Below are 19481 nucleotides of genomic sequence, written 5' to 3' on the forward strand. Positions count from 1 at the left end.
GACAAAAAACATGATGAGAATGTGTGTCCTGCGCACATCAAAGGACAGAGAGAGAGCGAAGGAGAGAGAGAGATGAAGAGAGCGAGAGACAGAGAGAGAAGAAGAGAGGGAGAGACAGAGAGAGAAGAAGAGAGGGAGAGACAGAGAGAGAAGAAGAGAGGGAGAGAGAGAGAGAGAGAGAGAGAGAGAGAGAGAGAGAAGAAGAGAGAGAGAGACAGAGAGAGAAGAAGAGAGGGAGGGACAGAGAGAGAAGAAGAGAGGGAGAGGCTGAGAGAGAAGAAGAGAGGGAGAGAGAGAGAGAGTGCCACCCCTGCGCACCCAGGCCACACTGCTCACCTGCTGCCACCGGTGTGTCTCCACCACGTGCCGGTATGTATAGCAGTACACCAGGTCACACATCTGAGTCAGAGCCGTCATCTGAAACAGAGTCCAGATACATGACTGGCACAGTACACACATTTGCACAAGATAACATCACCTGCCCGCCCATTCACACCCAGGCAGAGGCACCCTGAAGCCTCCCACCGTGCATCGTAGCATGCCTGCCAATGTACACCCAGGCCTCACTGCTCATTTTCCACCACCGGCGTGTAGACAGGATGTCCCACCACGGGCTGCTGCAAGCCACAAGCCCGAGGCCCGCGCACATGGCACCCTCCACCCCATGCAGCCACGCTCTGCAGACCACCAGGTCTCACGTTTGGTGCTGGGCCTTGAGTACTCCATGGCATAGGACATACCAGTGCACCCGGCAACACTGCAGGCTTTACACCCGCTCAGTTTTGATTTGTTCAGCATTATGTACATCAATTGTGTGTCTTTTGCACACCCGATCAGCCCAATGGGTGTCACTAACTCTGTGAACCTGGAAGCGACGCCACGTGGCGGTAGGCCCGCGCTGCCCTTTGGATCTGGCCTACCCTGCGGTCCAGCAGGGCACACAAAATCTGAGTTGTCCGGACCGCCAGGATGGGGCATCATCTCAGGCTGCTCACCCACTCAGCAGCTTAAGGTGCCACTGACTCAGTGCACCCAAAGTCACAGTCCCGTGGTGGGGTGCCTGTGCCGGCCGAAATTCTCCGGGTGCGACTAACCCTGTGCAACCCCAGTCAGCACCACGTGGTGGTAGGCCCATGCTGTACGCAGGCCTCGGTTGCCACTAACCCTGTGCAACCCCAGTCAGCACCACGTGGTGTTAGGCCCATGTCATATGCAGGCCTCGGTTGCCACTAACCCTGTGCGCAACAAATCTTGGGCCTTTTATGATTGAGACCCGTGGCATCTGTCATCCAGTCACCACCGGCAGAGGGGAATGTGACGTCATCGGCCCCTTATGTTGGTGGATTCACATGGCCTGTGACGCCTGTGCTGGATGGGTGTGGTGTGCGTGCAAACCTGCCCTCAGAGAGTGGCTGTGACATGTTGACAACTAGACCAGTGACCTGCACACCACCAGCGAGTTCGCCTGCGATGGATAGCAATGAGGGCCCCCCCCCTCGGAACATAAGTGGAGTGGTCTGGCCTGCCATACACCGGACCAGCGCAGGGCTTGCAACAATGACTCGTGGGCTCTGGGTGTGGTTCAGTCCATGTCTGGACAAGGATGTGAGTGATGAGTGTGTCCCTGTTGTAGTGTCCACGGGACCCGGTACACCAAATGCAATGTGCGGCACCAAGCAGAAACAGGCCAGTTGGCAGAAATGAATGCTAGTGCCTCCTGATCACAAACCCATCCACGTCCTTGTACCCAGATGTGTACTCTGCCTCACCTGGGGGTGTTGCAGTACCGGCTGCAGCACTGTGTGCCACTGACACATCAGGTGCCTGAGTGGATGCGCCTGCTGCACTGGGAGGCACTGACACACCAGGGCGCAGGGATGTGGGTTGTGTGGGGGCAGCAGCATTCATCAGTGCCACTACTTGTGGCCGCAATGCCATGATGGTGGTCTGCAGGGCATAATAGATCCCAGCTACATTTTGATGATGTACAGCAGCGACTGCCATCCTTTCCGCCTCCATCCGCACCATGTCCTCCATGAGCTTTCGTATGTGTGCCAGCTTACGCTGGCATCGCTGGAGCCACTCTGAGTGGACAGCTGTTCTTCTCTCCACGTCATGACTCCCGCGATCTCAGTCAGGGCTCATTGGAGACCATGGGGCGGACATAGACACCCAAGGATGGCGTCCAGTTTGGCAGCCATGATGCCGAATCCCACCCGCACCTGCTCAGCCGTCTCCCTCTGGCACTCCAGCAGACAGCGTTGGAAGGCCATGTGTTATTCCTGGGGGTCTTGGGAGAGTGCTGGGGCTGTGGGTGCCTTCTGCTGGGTGGTGGGTGGGGTCTCATTGATGTAGCTGGGCTGCCCTGATTCTGAAGGTGAGTGGCGGATGAGGGCAATGATGTCTTGGATGGGTTGGGTATCGATGCTGGCGTTGTCCTCCTCGTCATCAGTGAAGAGTGGCTGGGACTGCTCTGCAGGAGGTGTTGATGATGCCCCTGCGATGTGAAGGGGAGATGGTGTGTTACAATGTGTCTACATGTATGTAGCCGAATGGTACATGTTGACATTCAGAAAGCATGGCATTGTACATTGTGACAGTCTGTAGGTCTGGTCGAGGAGCCAGGGTAATTGTGGGTGTGCACTGTGCCCTGCTTGATTGTGCATGTGTGCCATTGTGCTCATCTTCACCCGTCCCCCAGTACCACTGTGTTGTGTCCTGTCGAGCAGTGTCCGCTCCCCCGACTCCAGCCACAGTCTCCACACTGATGACTGTCGATACCAGCTCCTCCATGTCATCCAGCTCCAGCTGTGGTGGTGGGCCCCCACCTCCAGTCTGAGTTGCTGTCTTGTGGTAGGCGGAGAGTTTCTCCTTGGTCTTCCGCTTGATGTCATTCCATCGCCTCTTGACCTCGTCCATTGTCCGCTTGTGTTCTCCGACAGCATTCACCTTGTCGACGATGTCCTGCCATATTCCAGTTTTGGTGCCCAATGACACGTTGGAGGTGACGAAGAGTTGTTGATGGTGTTCATCACCTCCATGACTATGATCCTGTTTGCTTGCGGACTGAACTTCGTCATCCTCGTCTTCTTGTCCTTGCCCTTCCCTGTCCCCTAGGTCCCAGGCTGGTTGTCCGAGGTGCTAGTGGGGTTGCGCTCGTCCTCTGCACCTGCTCCGGCGGCCTCCATGGTGCTTGGGTGTAGGTCAGTTTGTGTTTGGGTGTTTTTTCTACTTTTATGGTGATCTTTCCCGCCTAGTAGGTGTGTGTTGCAGGCCTGGTGGTGCTTATCGCTGATTTCCTCATCGCGCTTTGGCCCATCGCAGGTTTTTTGGTGTTGCGGTTTGTGTTTTTATCTCCATCGAGGTGGTTGTATCGAGGGCATTGTCCGCGGTTTCGGCAGACTATCGCATGGTACCGCCGCATGAATTCCACGTTGTCAAGGGGTTATTTTGCAGCGATAGGCTGCGATGTTGAAAGTTGCATTACACTTCTCTTGCGGTAGTTATCACGCATTCCTGTGAATATACCCCTCAGGGTATTAACCATTGGAGTAGTTATCTGACTAAGGTGCATAAGATAATAAGAGAATTTGAAAGTGTGAGGGCAATATGATCTATATGAAGTGGACCCCAGTACGGCTTCAGAAACTGACATCTTAGGTGTAGCCACGTCCCTTTTGTGTAATCCCTCACAAATCTTGAATTACAACCCAAATCCACATTTGAGGAACCCAGAACACTGACCAGCACCTGAGGCCTTCTGCACCCCGAGCCATTAATATACTGATGAGCAGGGATATGACAACCAAACAGCAGCTTTCTGCTTTTACCAAACTTTTGATCACAGTGGTGTCCTTCTCTGCACCAACACCATTCTAACTTGCATTAATAGGTCTTTTCTATACATTACAATAGGGAGTCGCTACTGAAATATATACAATCACCATCATGTCAGTGTGGTGTAGCTGATCTCTGCTTAACGGCAGACTTCTGCTGCAAACTTTGCAGCTGGTACCTTCCTCTTGCCAAAACACCTGCTCCTAAGACCCTCCATGGTGACAAAAAGGGTAGAAACATTAAAAACAACTCAGGGCATTCAGGCCGCTCTGGTTAACTGTCATTCTATGCAAAAACACGCGCACACATCTATGACTTACTTGCTGACGAACAACTTGGTCTGCTATTTCTTACTGAAACCTGGCTTTCTGTCGCCTCTAACCCCGCTATTACTATGGCCGTTCCTACGGGCTATATTATTCTTAGGAAATATAGATCTTTGGGGAAAGTGGGGGGTTGCGATCATTTTAAGCATGATTTAGATTGCTCCCAAATTCCTACAGAAACTATTGAGTGTACAGAGTTCCTAGGTTTTGGCTGTATTATCTCCCCTCACCAGAGCATCACTGGGTTTTTGATTTATTGGCCTCCGGGCATCATTAGTGATTTTATTTCTTCACTTAACTCAGCCACTTCTTCGCTGGTCCTAAAACACAATAACTGACTTATTTTTGGTGACTTTAGCATACACATGGATAACGATAAAGATCCCCATGCTATCCTCTTACTGGAGACGCTGCATACCTTTAAATTGTTCCCAGTTATCTCCTCGGACACACATGTGAAGGGTCATACCCTGGACCAAATCTTCCATAATTTCGATTTAACAGCCAGCTCACCACTCCCTATTGTCTGGTGCAACCACTCCTTGGTCAAATTTGACATCCCCCACTCCGCTGTAGCTTCCCCGGAGACTACTGGGCAAACGACCTCAGACTAAAGGGCATTTCACAAAATATCTATCCCTACGTTAGCTGAAGTTCTCAATCGCTCTTTTCCTAGGTTGATGTGCACCGCTCTCCAAATTGACCATTGGCTTTGTCCCAAAATCGAGGCCGCTGCCCCGGTTATCACCCGCTCTTCGAAAAGGTCAACCCTTTCGGCTCCCTGGTATAGTAATCGCCTTAGAGATTATAAAAGGAACTGCAGGAAAAAGGAACCGAAATGGCAAAAATCTTACCTTCCAGAGGACAGGAAAGTTTACAAAGATAGTCTAAAAACTTATCATACACTTGTTAAAAGAGCCAAGATGGACTTTTTCCAATCTAGAATTGACAATGCCCAAAATACGAGCAAAGAAATTTTTAGGATAGCCAAATATTTTATTTCCCAAAAGCCTGTTCTACGGTAGGACCTCACACATAGGATTGGTCTAAGAAGATTGCTAAATTGTTCCATTGGAAAGTCTCTCTGATCCAACTTGCGCTTTCTAACATATCTGAGGACAAGCTGAATTTATACAATAATGGCAAATTCCACATTTAGGATCCCCCACCCTTTCTTACTTTCCCTGAGCTCCAGTTAGAAGAATCTTTGTTTCTTCTTCAAAGCAGTAAGTCAGGCTCTCCTTCTGATCCCTGCCCAGCTAACATTTTGTCCCAGATTGCCTCTACAATTAACCCAATTGTACATCAGCTTTTTAATACTTCCCTTTCCACAGGTATTATGCCTAAATCGTGGAAGCATGCCAAGATTCTTCCTATGATAAAGCAGACTAATACTGATCCAACAGATCCTGCTAATTATAGGCCGATCTCTCTGCTTCCGGCCCTCTCTAAGGCATTAGAGAAGTACGTAAACAAAGTCTTGCAAAAACATATTGAAGAAGGGAAGCTTCTCCATGAATACCACTCTGGATTCAGGGCAAAATTCAGTACTGACTCTGCGCTGCTGAAAGTTACAGGGTTTATCAGGGGTAGACTGGATGAGGGGGGCAAGGCAGTTCTGATGTTGCTTGATCTGTTGGCGGCCTTCGATACGGTCCTACACGAGAGGCTTTTAAATAGACTTAAAACATTGGCCTGGGTGGGACCGTCCTCAAGTGGATGTCCTCCTATCTGGAAAATAGATCCCAGGACATCTGGCTTCCACCTTTCACCTCTCCAATCCCGGCTATCAATGTTGGCGTCCCTCAAGGCTCCATTCTTAGCCCGACCCTTTTTAATATTTATCTTTCTCCCTTGGTATCCTTGGTTGAGGAAGCGGCCGTCAAAATTGTCACTTATGCTGACGACACGCAGCTTCTCTTCTCGTGTGAAAAAGGCTCTGACTATGATGGGGTAAAGATTAATTCCTGCCTCTCAAAGATTTTCAATTGGCTCAAGGTTAATCAGCTAAAGTGCAATCCGAACCATACAGAAGTGGTTTTCTTTGGAATTCTTGAAACACCTGACTGGAGCACTTGGTGGCCCAAGGATTTGCCACCGCGGCCTGCTGAAAAAGAGAAAGTAAAAAACCCGGGGATAATCATTGACAAATCATTGTCGATGCGCCCTCAGATCCAACACCTCTCTGGTGCATGTTTCGGAATGCTCCGAATGTTAAAAAAATTCTGCCGCTCCTACCACTGAAGAGCAGAAGGATCGTCGTGCAGGCTCTTGTAACATCTAAACTTGACTATGTCAACTGTCTGTACCTTGGTATCCCAAAATCTCTGACCCAGCGCTTGCAAGTGGTTCAAAATGCGGCTGCCAGAGCCATCGTGAGATCCAGACCCGGAACTGGTATGACCCCAATTCTTAAATCTTTGCACTGGCTCCGCATCAAAGAGCGGATTGACTTTAAGGCCTTGACCACCTTTTTTAAAGTCTACCACAAGGTTGGTGCCAAGTACCTAATTAAACGAGTCAACCATTACTCTGCATCCAGACCCTTGTGGTCCTCAAACACTAATTGGGCCATTGAGCCCAAAACACGCCTTGTTCGTACAGGTGGTAGATCTTTCGGCTTTCTGGGTGCAAAACTATGGAACAGCCTGCCGGAAACTGTGAGGCTTGACCCAAACTTACTTTCTTTTAGAAAGAGCTTAAAGAAAAGGCTGTTGTAAGTCAATAACTGGGTTTCTTCACTCCTCTCTTATCGCTGCTTAAGCGCCAGGACACTCTTGTTTGAGTAGCTGAACGCTCTATTAAATACGCATTTTCATTTCATTAATCCAACTATTTTGCAGTCTGTTTTCATGTCAAAATGCTTGCTCCATTACAATGCTCTGTTTTTGAAGACTCCTGAGAAATTACTCCCTGTCCCGGGGCATAAATGTAATCTGGTCTCCATAAAAGAAACCTTTTCTGAGACTGGAAAGGTTACAACTAAGGCCAGATGGTTATTATGCAGGTATAATCTCACACAAATGCTGATTTTGGGGTTTCAGTATTTAATGTAATTTTTTTTATCCTTAAACATACATTTTTCACATAAAGTTTATTTGCAGGAGCCTAAGTGGAGCAAAAAAATATCTGGTGGGAGCTGTAAAACAGGTAGTGTTATCTGTGCCATGTTAACGACTTTCATCACATGACTTTAGAAACTGCATGGGATGCACATTGAGCAAGTGTCTTACATGACTTTTTATGCGAGGGCATGCATCATGTACAGTTTTCACACAGATGATCTCCAAGGCATTTTTCCTGGAATGCGCATAAGTCTCATAAAAAGTGTACTTATTACATGTGGAAAATAATATTTTGTTTCACCAACCCCCTGCTCCAATACACTCCTCTTAATTCAAATCAAATCCCAAACTTTCCCATTGGGAGTAAATTATGGCCAAGCACACTGTCAAGTAAGGTAAGGCAAATCTTGTTTCAAGGGTTTCACAAAACGCCAGAGAACAAGCTCAAAGTCAAATGGTGACTATCTATTTCTTACCTCTTGTCATGCCAACGTAATTGAAAGAAAATCTGCTGTTATTTTAATATTGTAACACAAAGATGTGCACCCCTAATATCTAGTGTTTCAGCCTATGTACTTTTTTAAAGATTTCATAGGAAAGATGGAATCTGACTATTATGAAATGCCTATAAACCACAAATATGATCAGGCCCTCAAATTTAATGTCAGAAGTCTGTTTCCTTATTTTTGTCTGAACAAGAAAATATGGCTTACAAATCCAGTGGATGAAACCGAGCTGTGATATTTTACTATTTCACCCTTTTCTAACTTTTCTTACATATTCAGCTCTGGCCGTATTTCTAGGTCTGATCAAAACAATATCTTGCAACATTTTTGTAATCTTTGTGCCACTCATAGTGATAAACCTGTCCCTGCTTTCAGCATGAGCATCTACAACGTTGCAACAATAAGCATTTCCAGCAACATTTCTCAGATGAGAGAGAGCAAATTGGAATGTTCCCATTGTGCAGTGGCCAAATTATTCTACAGCAGTGTGGGGGAGGCTACAAATCCTTGCAACACAAAGGATGCTTTTACAAAAAGTCAGAGTGTACTCGACAAATTTGTGGTGTGGGACTGTCCTTGACTTGGCACACAGGCAAGTACCATTACCTGTATTAATCCAGGTGTATGTGAAACTGCTATCCTGACTTCTTGTTGGCAGTGCCAACAAGCGAATCTAGAGTGTGCACTGTGGTTCTGGCCTTTCCATGATAATGCCAATGTCCCAACCTTGTTCTGTAACCTGGAGGGTGCACCAGGTGTGCCCTAAACTGACATGGGACTACTGTAATTTGTTGCTCAAATAAAGCGGTGGTGGCAGCATATCAAGATGTGCGAATTATTAGTGCCTACCACATTTTGTATGTGTAAAAAAAGGAGTGTTGTCTACTCATACCACTGTTATAATGTTCCTCTGTACTGTGACCCCCAGACCTCTGCAATGACATTCAGTCTGTGCCTGAGTGCATGTAATGTGGTGAGTGTGTAGCACATTCATTAGTGACCAGATTCTGTGTATGGATTGAGTCTGACTGCTAAGACCAGTGGGATCCAATTGAACGGCCTCCGGTTTAAAACATCACAAGATGGTAGTGCAATACAGCTTCCCCAACCAGTGGAAGTGCATTGACATCATTTCTGTGGGTAGAGGGTAAAGATCCAGACGCTGATTTTAGGGAGGATGGAGACAGGGTTAGCAAGTGACTGCTGATCAGTTCTTCCTGAGATGTGCTATTTGGCAGATGTCAGAGGTGCGGGTTGGGTCCATGGTTTTCTCCTCATTGAAGTGTCTAGGCAGGGCCTACCCTTCGATTGCTGTTTCAAAAAGGCTGATATCAGCCAGAGTCAGAGATCTCACACTTCACTGCTCTTTTGCTTTAGATTATCCTGCTTGCAACAAGCCTCCTCACTACCTGCTGTTGCAGCAAAGGCTGTCTCTGCACAGTGCAAGCAGAAAACAGCATCTGAAAAGGAGACACCCCAAACATTTCCCAAAACTATAGACAATAGAACCACATCCTCTGTCAGTAAAATGAGCATAAATGTTGGAGAGGAGTTGGCCTAATGGATAGGGTAGTCGACCTCGAATCTGGGGAACCGGGTGAGTCTCGGCAATGACGCTGAACATCCTGTGATTCTGGGCAAATCATTTAATCTCCCCGTGCCTAAGAAACAATAAAAAATAAATTTAAAAAAACACTTTGTTCTAGATACAAGTTATTCGTGGCCCAATTCTGTCTCCCAGGGATGAGAAGATATCACCTGAAGCCTGTGCAACTTACCAGAGTAGCCGAGGTTCAGCCTAGAGCCTACATGCTTACTCAGAGAGGGAAGGAGAGAGACTTGTCCTCCAGGAGAAAAGACTGTCCAGAAAAATAATCCCAGCTGAATTCCTGGCAGGAAGAACAGCCAGAGGCAGCTAACTTCCACCAAGAGCAAGCCAGAGTTCCCCCGAGTCACGAGAGGTTTTCCAATGCAGTTACAATAGTGAACAACGTAAATAAATCAGCCTTAAAGGCAATATTATGCAGTCCCGCATCCTTCCAGCATGCCCAAGCACTGGTGGTGCCTCTCTCTGACTCTAGTGTACCTTGTGAGGAATCTTTCATCACAGCTGAAGCAGAAACCCTGTTCTTGGCCTGAAACTGCAACTGCCAAAGACGAGTATCCATTTGAAATTGTTCCGGACGATTCAACTGCTCAAGAAGAATGCCCATCCAAACCTGGTCTAGTAGCCGCAACTACGGAAGATGATCACTCACCTGATCCTGGCCAGGGGGCCTCATCTGCCTAACAAAGGCACCTGCTGAAGAACCCTGGCAAGCTGCTCATCTACCAGAGGTCCAATTTCACATTGAGGCTGCCACGAGACCCCGCATCACAGGAGCCAACACTGAAGGTGCCGCTACATCTCCATGGGAAGGTACGGAGGAAACCCAATATGAAAGACTTAAAGAAAGAAATGATCAAGCAGGTAAATCTGTTGTGAGAAAACGAACTGCCATGAGATCACTGAACTGACCTATGAGCTACCCCATGGGGCAATCACTAGTGAACTGCACCTGTGCCTAATCTATGCCTTTACCTATACTTCTGTACACATCACTGTAGACATTGGGAGAGCTTCCTTCAAAGGGGACAGAACACAATGCATGCATTTTATGTGACTAGGAATCATAGGGGAGAGCGCAGCGCTGTTGCTGAGCCCCTACTGACCTGTGTAGTGTTTTGTTTTGCTGTGATATTGCAGCACTTTTGTTTCCAGAAAAATAGAGCCTGGACTGGACAGTACATGGGTGTGTTTCTTGTTTGACTGTTGAATAGTGAGCTCTTGCCACCCCCCTTATTACCTCCCAGATAAGCCTTTGACTGCTTGCCCTCACTGCCCTGATCATCAATTGCAGAAGGGATGCACTGGGTCCAGTTTGCAGGTATACAGTAGGATGACCGCTTGACCGCTAAACTATGAACATGGACCCATGTTTACAGATTACAATTGAATTGCCCCTTGGTTTGCCTAATGCACAGTTTCAGCCTTTTGCCCAGTTGTTAGTTCTCTTCAGTATTTGTGAATATTAACAGCGAATAACAACATTTGAAAGTGGGTGCTATTGACTTTTCACTGTTCGGAAAAAGCGTTAATGCACAAGGAATCACACACTTTATACTGCCTCTTAACGGGATTGCTGTCCTTTGGGCGTTCATACAGTTGTCCAGGGGTACGTAACCATTTTGCTGTTGCAAACCCCTGCAGTTTACGACATTGCAGTGTTTGCAAACGCAAAATTGTCTTTTGCCTTCTACTAAACTCATTTTCCACTTCGGTAAACCCTTTTCTTGACTTCAAAATGAGTTTAATGACTAATTTCAAATGGCAAGTAGGAGGGGTGTAAAAGATAGCCTTTCCTATTTGCAGCTCACAATAAAAGTAATTAGTCGTCCGTGACCATTGCAAACTATTGAAAAGCAACTAATTCCAGAGAAGGCAGTAACACATTTGTAAAAGGGAAGCTGTCCATGCCCGTTAATCTTCCCAAATGGGATTTTTTTTATTTTTTAAGCAGCACCTGTCTCGTTAAAGAACATGGCCTGCGGTTTGCGAATGGAAATACAGGGAAAGTGACCGACTATTCCTTGCACTCTCATCTGTTCGTAGCGAATGAGAGGTTGTTAGAAATATCCACCTGCCTAATTAATATTCATTAGGTACGTCATTTTGGTACCCTTTGCAACAGAATATTTCGAGTCGCGGCCTATTAATACATAAGACCTATACCAAAATAACAGGCAGGTCGTAAAATTCGGAATGTAATATTTGAGGCCATTTTCTGAAAGGCCTGTTTATGTATTGGTCCCTCAGACTAAGATATTATGGGTTAATTAAATCAGTCATTTAAAAACACAGCAATTTGGAGAATGGGTGTGGGGACACCTTTGATGTTTTTATACTTATGTCTCTAAATGCAAAGGTAGAGATGTATTCAAGTATTAAATACAAAACGAATACATATGCATTTCTAGTATGCTGTACCCTCCTCCGTGTGTGTTAGTTAGCTGTTTGACATCAAATGCCATCCTTCCAGATATTATCCACCACGCTCCCACCTACACATGGCATCCCATCTCTATTTAGTTATTTTATCAAAGTTGTCTCTCGATATTTCCATGTCTCCTTATCCATCTTTATCTTTGTTGGTTTTCAAATGTATGGATTTGGAGGCTCGTTGTAAAGTAAAAACAAAATAAATGTGTGATTCACGTAAAGTAAGTATTTTATACAATATCAAATAATTATGAAATGATATTCAAAACATGCTCCCTCAGCCATTTTGTGCATGTAAAGTGGGGAGGGGTGAGTTGTATCCATAAAGAGGCATGCTTCATGGGTTTGGAAAATATTCTAATTGTGTGAAAATAGGTTCAGTGTTTAAGGTGTAACAAGACATTTGGGTGTGTCTAGACTTTAAATGATGTTTTATTGAACTGAGACCGGGATCTGCTTCACCTTCTCATGATTATAATTTGGACCTATGAGTCAAGAGTGACTGCATAATGACTCCGAAAAACATTGTTAGTGTATGGCTTGATTCTGAAATTACAGCCAGGTCTGTAAATTCATATCATTATGCATCATCAACGTAATTATGTTTGATGGAACTGTGCTTCTACCGCAGCAAAATAAATATGCTTGCTGCTCAACTTAATTGATTGATTTCATTCCAGGAAGAGAACTAAGCTAGAAACTTGGCTGATAAGAAGAAAAGCCAGAACACTCTGCTTAACGAATATGAATTGAATTAAGCAACAGGAATTCATTCACTATGAAGCATCATTATACATTATGATAGGTTTTTATCTATTTATTTCAAAAGCAAATTGCATTTAAAATAATGTTACAAAAGTGGTATACTGAGAAGTTTGATTACTTTTTTGTAGAAACTAATGATTATCTGAGTATACTCATCGTTATAGAGAAATCCCACCTCACAAAGTGTGATGACCCATATAGACACACATTCGTATTAATATTACTTTAGTTAATTGTTATATATTATATTCTTTGTGTCCTCCTGGGGGCTTTTCACAAACTGCATTTTGTTGTATATTTTGTGCTACTACAATAGTACTACAAATGTATTCTATTAACAAATTTACGTGGAAAGGTTAGCACTCCGTCTCTCCTATCTTTTTCTGCGCTGCAATCTCTGCTCCAAATGCAGAGACTCCAAACCCATAAGTATGTGTTTCAGTAGTAAATGTGGAAAAGACAGAGGGGAGTGGCTGGAATATGGGGAATACTGAAGATTAAAGGGATGGGGAGAAGGAAAGTATAAGGAAAGGTTTAGGAACGGTTAGGGAGGGGTTTAGGGAGGGACTTGCACCCAACCGCAAAAGAGTTAGCTCATTGTTATTCACAAACTGCCCTTCTGAATCGATTACAGCCAAAAAGGGACCAAAAACAGTAGTATATTGCTTGACCTCAGAGGTGAAGTAAGTTCGGCACTACACATGGTCATTTACAGGTACTGTAACCTCCTTCAATAGAAAATAATGGATGCAGGGATTTAAAATAAACCCATTAGGAAAAAATGTTACATTAAATTAAATTAGTTTAAATAGTTTAACTACAAATGCATACAATTAAATGTATATCAAAGTTAATAAAAATTAAACATATTCATTATTTAATTATAAAATATTTTAGCAACCTAATTATATTGAGCAAAAACACACAAATTACTTTTGATTGATTCTATACATTATTTTTAATAATCATTAGTGCATAATAAAATATATATATTTTACATTTTATTTGAAATTATTTTTTTCAAAAGTCTGAAAATGATTTTTTTTCATTTAATAATTTCAACACAAGGATTATTTTAAAATTAAGTTAATAGTGCTGTAGCATTTTTAATTTTATTCTACAATTGAAATAAATATATAAAATTAATTTGTAATATTAATTAGCATAAACATATTTTTCTAATGCTTTTTAAGTTTATAAACTTGTTTACATTCCCCTATACTTTAGCATAGGGAGACTTCACAAATAAAAAGATGTTTAATGATTGAACCTGGGGAAATGTTTGATTGTACATTTTTTAATTTTCACTTAGAACCAAATGCTGCTGATTTATATAACAAGGATTACAACACTTGCAACACACCTGCTATTGAAATGGGTGATTGTTCTCAACTCCGCCACCCATCTCCAGCTGAAACTAATTTTAACAACAACCAATCACAGCCAGGCTGAACACATAAGAAATGAGCTCACACAGCAAATACCTTAAGCTGACTCACTGTGTCACTGAACGTCATTTTAGTCTTGAACCTTGTTTGAGTAGGAATCATTTGAGGAGGTGAGAGAGAGGTGACAGGCACATGACCAACATCTTTGAGATGTCCAGAAAGCTGTCATTGACAGATATTCCTACCCCCTCGATGTGATCCTGGACGTGGTTGCTGAATGGGAGCAGGATTCACATCCAGACCTCTACCAGGATATCCTTGTAATGAAAGGTCTCAGATCTCCCCTGGACCAAGGTATGTACCGTCACTTTCCCAGGGAGAGATTATCAGTTCCAAACTTATGGAATATAACATATACACAGCACTTCCTAAGGTGGGTAAACTTTCAACACTCCCCCAAAGGCAAGGCAAGAAAACAATATCGAAATATACTTTGCACATCACTTGCCAGGACTAGAACAACTTCCTATAACACATTTACCTGCTAGGAGGGAATTCACCCATCCTTCTACAACAGAATACTTGGCCAAGAAGAGTCCACACCTCCTGCTACAAGGAAAAGATGAATTGGTATATCTGGGATTTATTTATTTGTAAATAGCACCACACAGTAAGCCAAATGCACCTATCATAGCAGACTCTAACATATCAATAGTATGATTGAAACACAATCAAGGCAAACATATATTTAGAAATATATATGTATGGATATAAGAATCAGAAAATAAGAAGGAAAGGAAAGAATTCAGAAAAGAATCAAGAGACAGTTAGTAGCAGAGACACCTCACCTACTGCTTCATCATTTCACCCCACTTTGCTCAAGGGGAGTCCATTGCTTGAACCGAGTGAAAGCTCAGAGGTGACACCACTCTTCCGTGACAACTCGTCTGCTCCACGGCATGAACTTCCACCAAGCCAGTGTAGGCTCCCCTTTTTAATACAAATTCAAACACAACGAAGCTTCTAGCAAGCCTCACCCCTCGTTCTCATGAGAGCCTGTACCAGCCTGCTCCAAGGCCACTGCATCAGTTGATCAGGCCTTTGCTATGGCTCCGAGACAGACCATGTACATTCCTCTGATAATAACCAGTTCTCTCTAGTCAGTAAAGTGTGAAAAACAGGAGAAAAGCAAAACGTGCCCTCTTCACCTCCGCAGCTTCGTGCAGGCACAGAAAATGGCTTCAGCATGAAAATGGAGTTAGTTAAGCCATGCACACAAAGGCCCAAAGCAAGATGGAATTAGAAAAACAAGGATGACATGAAACTCAATGATTAGCGCGGCAGACCCTGATGCAGAGGTCTAGCCCAGGACCAGGGTTCAATTCCCCGCCTCGGTGGGTCTTGGGCTCAAAAATTCCACGGACCTGATAATTCTCGCCTCGGTGCCATTCCAATCATGGAGTCCCACTCTGCAACTCTGGGCAATAGCTTGCTTAATCTCCACAACGGCCCCCACAACGCTAAGGATGCCTGGCCTCCACCTTGGGGGTGCCCAGGAGTGGACGCCTCACAGGGAAAGCCAGGATGGGTTCCACAGCGGTATTCGTACAAGCGCCTTGAGACCCTTGCGGGTGAGTAGTGCGCTATACAAGTATCAATTTTTTTTTTAAAGGCAATAGTAAGCACTGCCAGCACTGCCATAAAGCAAGGTAAAGTCAGAAATCAGAATGACATTAGACCACGTCAAAGCCAATAGGTCAAAGTCATAAATCACCTAACCCAAATAACATTATAGACTTTATCCCTCAGTATACAACATTGGGCACATGTGTGCACCATCACCCACAACACTGCACCTGGACATCCCACACCTCCTATTCTTGGCAAGACTATTCTACTAAAAGACAGCAAGATTACAGGACAGAAGAGAAGCAGGCATATGCAAACCCATCCTACATTAAGGCTAGGGTAACATAACACACTTAAGTCAGTACAAAATGGTGGCGGTTGAAGGTCATCATAGGGTGTCAGACCACAAAAGTGGCTCATTCACTACAATCCTGCCCTATGTCACAATACTGACTGCACTCCATTATATGGCCACTGCACCTTTCCATAGGTTCTCCTCTGACAAGTTGGCACCTCAGACACAAACCAGTCTCTGTATCTGCCTATGGTACTGAGATGTAGCAAAATACGAAGTTGATCACAATACACATTCAGTGGCAGAAAGGCAAAGGGTGGCAAGGAAATTGTATGCCTTTGTTCACTTCCCTCGCATGCTAAGTGCCATTTAACGGATCCAGGCAGCTCTTCAGCTACCTCACTGTATCGCACACTTTTTGCACAACAGACATAGCTGGCATTTATCAATGTGCAGGCTGTCTGTGATGCCAGGTGCTGCTTTACTGATGTCTACATTGCCTTTCCTGGAAGTACACATGACAGCTACTTCTTCCAACAAGCACCTCTTGCATATGAATTGGTTGCTTGGGATATTGATCAGATGTGGTTTATTGGTAAGTAAATCACATTACACTGAGCCTTCATTAGCATCTGGGGTGACATCTCAAACACAGTCAATATTCATTACAACACAATACATGCACATTACCCGGACACACCCTGCATGTAGATAGGCATGATATGGTACAATCGGAATAAAGGCACATTTGTTAAAAGCATTAAAAAAATACATATAGATATTGACCCTGATCTACGCCCATACATGGGTAAACAGGGTGGTGGTACTGAACATAGGTCAGGTTATGTAGGTGTGGGATGGGCTGGTCAATTCATTATTCTCTTGAGATGCTAGTTCTTTGCTGTATTTATGTTGTTGAACAGTCTCTGCTGAATGGTGGACAAATAACACACTGTCCATAGATGCCATGCTGAGACAACTGGTTATTTCACATCATATCGCCAATTAACATGATATACTCAAGTTTAAATATGCTAGTAAATATTTCAAACATTGTAACACTTACCATTACTAATGTTGTTACCAATCAGAGTAAGATTTCTTTTAATACATGCAAGGTCGTCCTCCCACATGCGGAGCCTCTGCCCTGTGTGCGGAAGCTCCCCACCAAACATGGACTTGAAGACTCAGCACTCAAGTGGAGATCTTCATGTACCATTAGAAACTGGAAAAGACATACAGGAAGACAAAATCAGCCATTTTGTGCTCAATCTGAGCTGTCCTCTCTTCCACGCACCATCCTCCTCCAGGCAATACTTGCCCACGAAATGGCTGAGGATTTTGACAAAAATAACTCTGAGAATTAATTAAATATCATCCCTCTCTTCAACAAGTACCCATAGCTTTATGGGGGGCGATATACCCAGTTGAGCAATGTATTAGAGGCCCAAATCTGGTGAGAATCTCAATGTGCTGCAGTGCATTGTGTGCCCACACCAGTTGGCGGAAGGTGTGTCACAAGTTCTGGGAGGACATTTGTCGCTGGGCCAGGATTAAAGCCCCGGAAATCATAGGCTTGTCCTCAGACACAGGGCACATCCATGGGCAGTACTTTCGCCCCAAGTCTGGCATGTCTCTATATGTCAGACTTCGAGGCGAGGTATGTGCTCACGGATTCCAACCCCTTCACGAATAACGTTCTCCTTTGGAAGCGTTATATATCGATGATATTTTGATTTCCTGGAGGGGTGACAGGAACACTATCCCTGACTTCCTCCGGTGGATCAACAACATCAATCCATTCCTCAATTTCACAGCCAATTGCTCTAAACAGGCACTCCCCTTCCTTGATCTCATGATCATCAAGAAACCAAATAGGTTGGAAACCATCACATACAAAAAACCCACCGACAGTCACTGCCCTCTTGTGTACCAAAGTTTCCACCCCAAAGCCTTGAGGGAAAATCTACCTTACGGGCAGTTCCTACGCATCCGTAGAAACTGTAGTAACATTGAGGACAACAAAAAACAAGCATCTAAACTAAGTACGCACTTGGTCAGGAGACAATATCCACCACGGATCGTAACCAATGCTCAAAAACGAGCACGCAACACCAACAGGTTAAGCCTCCTAGAAACACATACCAAACCTGCCAGTGATATCATCACATGTGTCACTACCTACACCCCTGAGTCGAACTGGTTAAAATGAATCATAAACAAGCACTGGAGAATTCTGGGTACAGGGGATCTTGCCCTAAGCAAACCACGGTTCGCCTTTAAGAGGACAGCCAACATAAAGGACCTACTGGTCAATACAAGACCAAAAATCAAACAACCAGGGCACCTAACACTCTCTGGAACCTACCCCCTGTGACTGAACATTATCCTTGCAGACAATGTGAAGTCTGTCCTTTCACTCAAGACACGAAAACCATTCCACTAACTAACAACTGGACGTGGACCCAAAACAAACACACAAATTGCAATACACATAATTGCATATACCTCATTACGTGTCCCTGCCCACTCCAATGCATAGGGATGACCACTCGTGCTGTCAAAACAAGAATCACCGAACATAGGAGCAACGTTCGTTGCATAAAAACAAACACCAAAATGTGTGCTCATTTTGTGGAACATAATCACTCAGCCAATGACATACAATGGACAATTCTCGAGGCCTTTCCTACTATCACCAAGGAGGCATTATTTAGAAAGGAACAATGTTGTTTTTTCAAATTGGGAGGGCACATTAGGGGACGCAATGATGATATTCCCTGGGCAGAACTAAATCACTAGTGAATATTTGTCCCCCCTTCAGTATATCTAAGCCACCCCTGTACTTGTTCTAGTATATGTCTCAAGTGCATTATGTTCCCTTGTTGGAGAACTCACCTCCTTGTATACCCTCCACTGACCACACACTAACTCGTCCACCGCAAATTTTTAGTCTCTGCACGGTGACTCCAACTATGAGTATTCCAATCAGAACCATCCCTAGTTCCCTTTCTATTATTCGTATTGGTCGCCACACATCAGATCAGTGTCCCTCCTCTGCCCGAAGTTTACTTTAATGAATTGTAATACCCATGAGTTTTAGGGAACACTTTGTCCTTCACATAAAAATCACATATGGCAATTTACCCCGTAGCACACACCCGCCACTTCCTGGCTCACCAACTGTGACCCCCGTCCGTTTCTACACAAACCGTGTCACTCTCAATAAAGTTTCAAGATTGCATCCTTCCAAGATGGCCACCAACACCACTAGCATTCTAGCCTTTACTATAAAACAGGAGACCCGGAAGTTTTTACTACGGGTCCCGGAGCAAGGGTAGGACGAAGGCAAGTTGCCTATCGAGGCCTGTAAGTATACCTCTCATTCAGGAGCTCCCACACTACCGGTAAGCCATCGGCGCCTTTTAATCACGCTTGAACGCACCGTTTGTTTCTTTCAAGATCACCGGAGCAACGATGTGCTCTGGCCAGCCCCGTCAGCCTATGACGCTGAGACTAGGGGTGAGTTTATGCTAGCATTGTGAGGGTGTGTGAGTTTATATTGTTGCTGTTGTGTGAGTATTCGTACTTATGTCACTTGCCAGTACGCACCCGTGGAGTCCCCACTACG

General features: G+C 44.6%; 1 long non-coding RNA gene across 1 annotated transcript in view; it reads right to left on the reverse strand.

The window, feature by feature from the left end:
• Positions 1-335: 335 nt before the first annotated feature.
• Positions 336-19481, reverse strand: part of LOC146822808 (uncharacterized) — a 39061-nt gene continuing 19915 nt past the window's right edge. The window contains exons 3-4 of the long non-coding RNA XR_014961838.1: positions 16917-17075; positions 336-417 (exon numbers count right to left, since the gene is read on the reverse strand). This is a non-coding gene — a long non-coding RNA (uncharacterized LOC146822808). The remainder of the gene's footprint in view (positions 418-16916; positions 17076-19481) is intronic.

Source organism: Triturus cristatus, chromosome 5_2 (genome assembly GCF_964204655.1).
Source record: "Triturus cristatus chromosome 5_2, aTriCri1.1, whole genome shotgun sequence".
Classification (NCBI taxonomy): domain Eukaryota; kingdom Metazoa; phylum Chordata; class Amphibia; order Caudata; family Salamandridae; genus Triturus; species Triturus cristatus.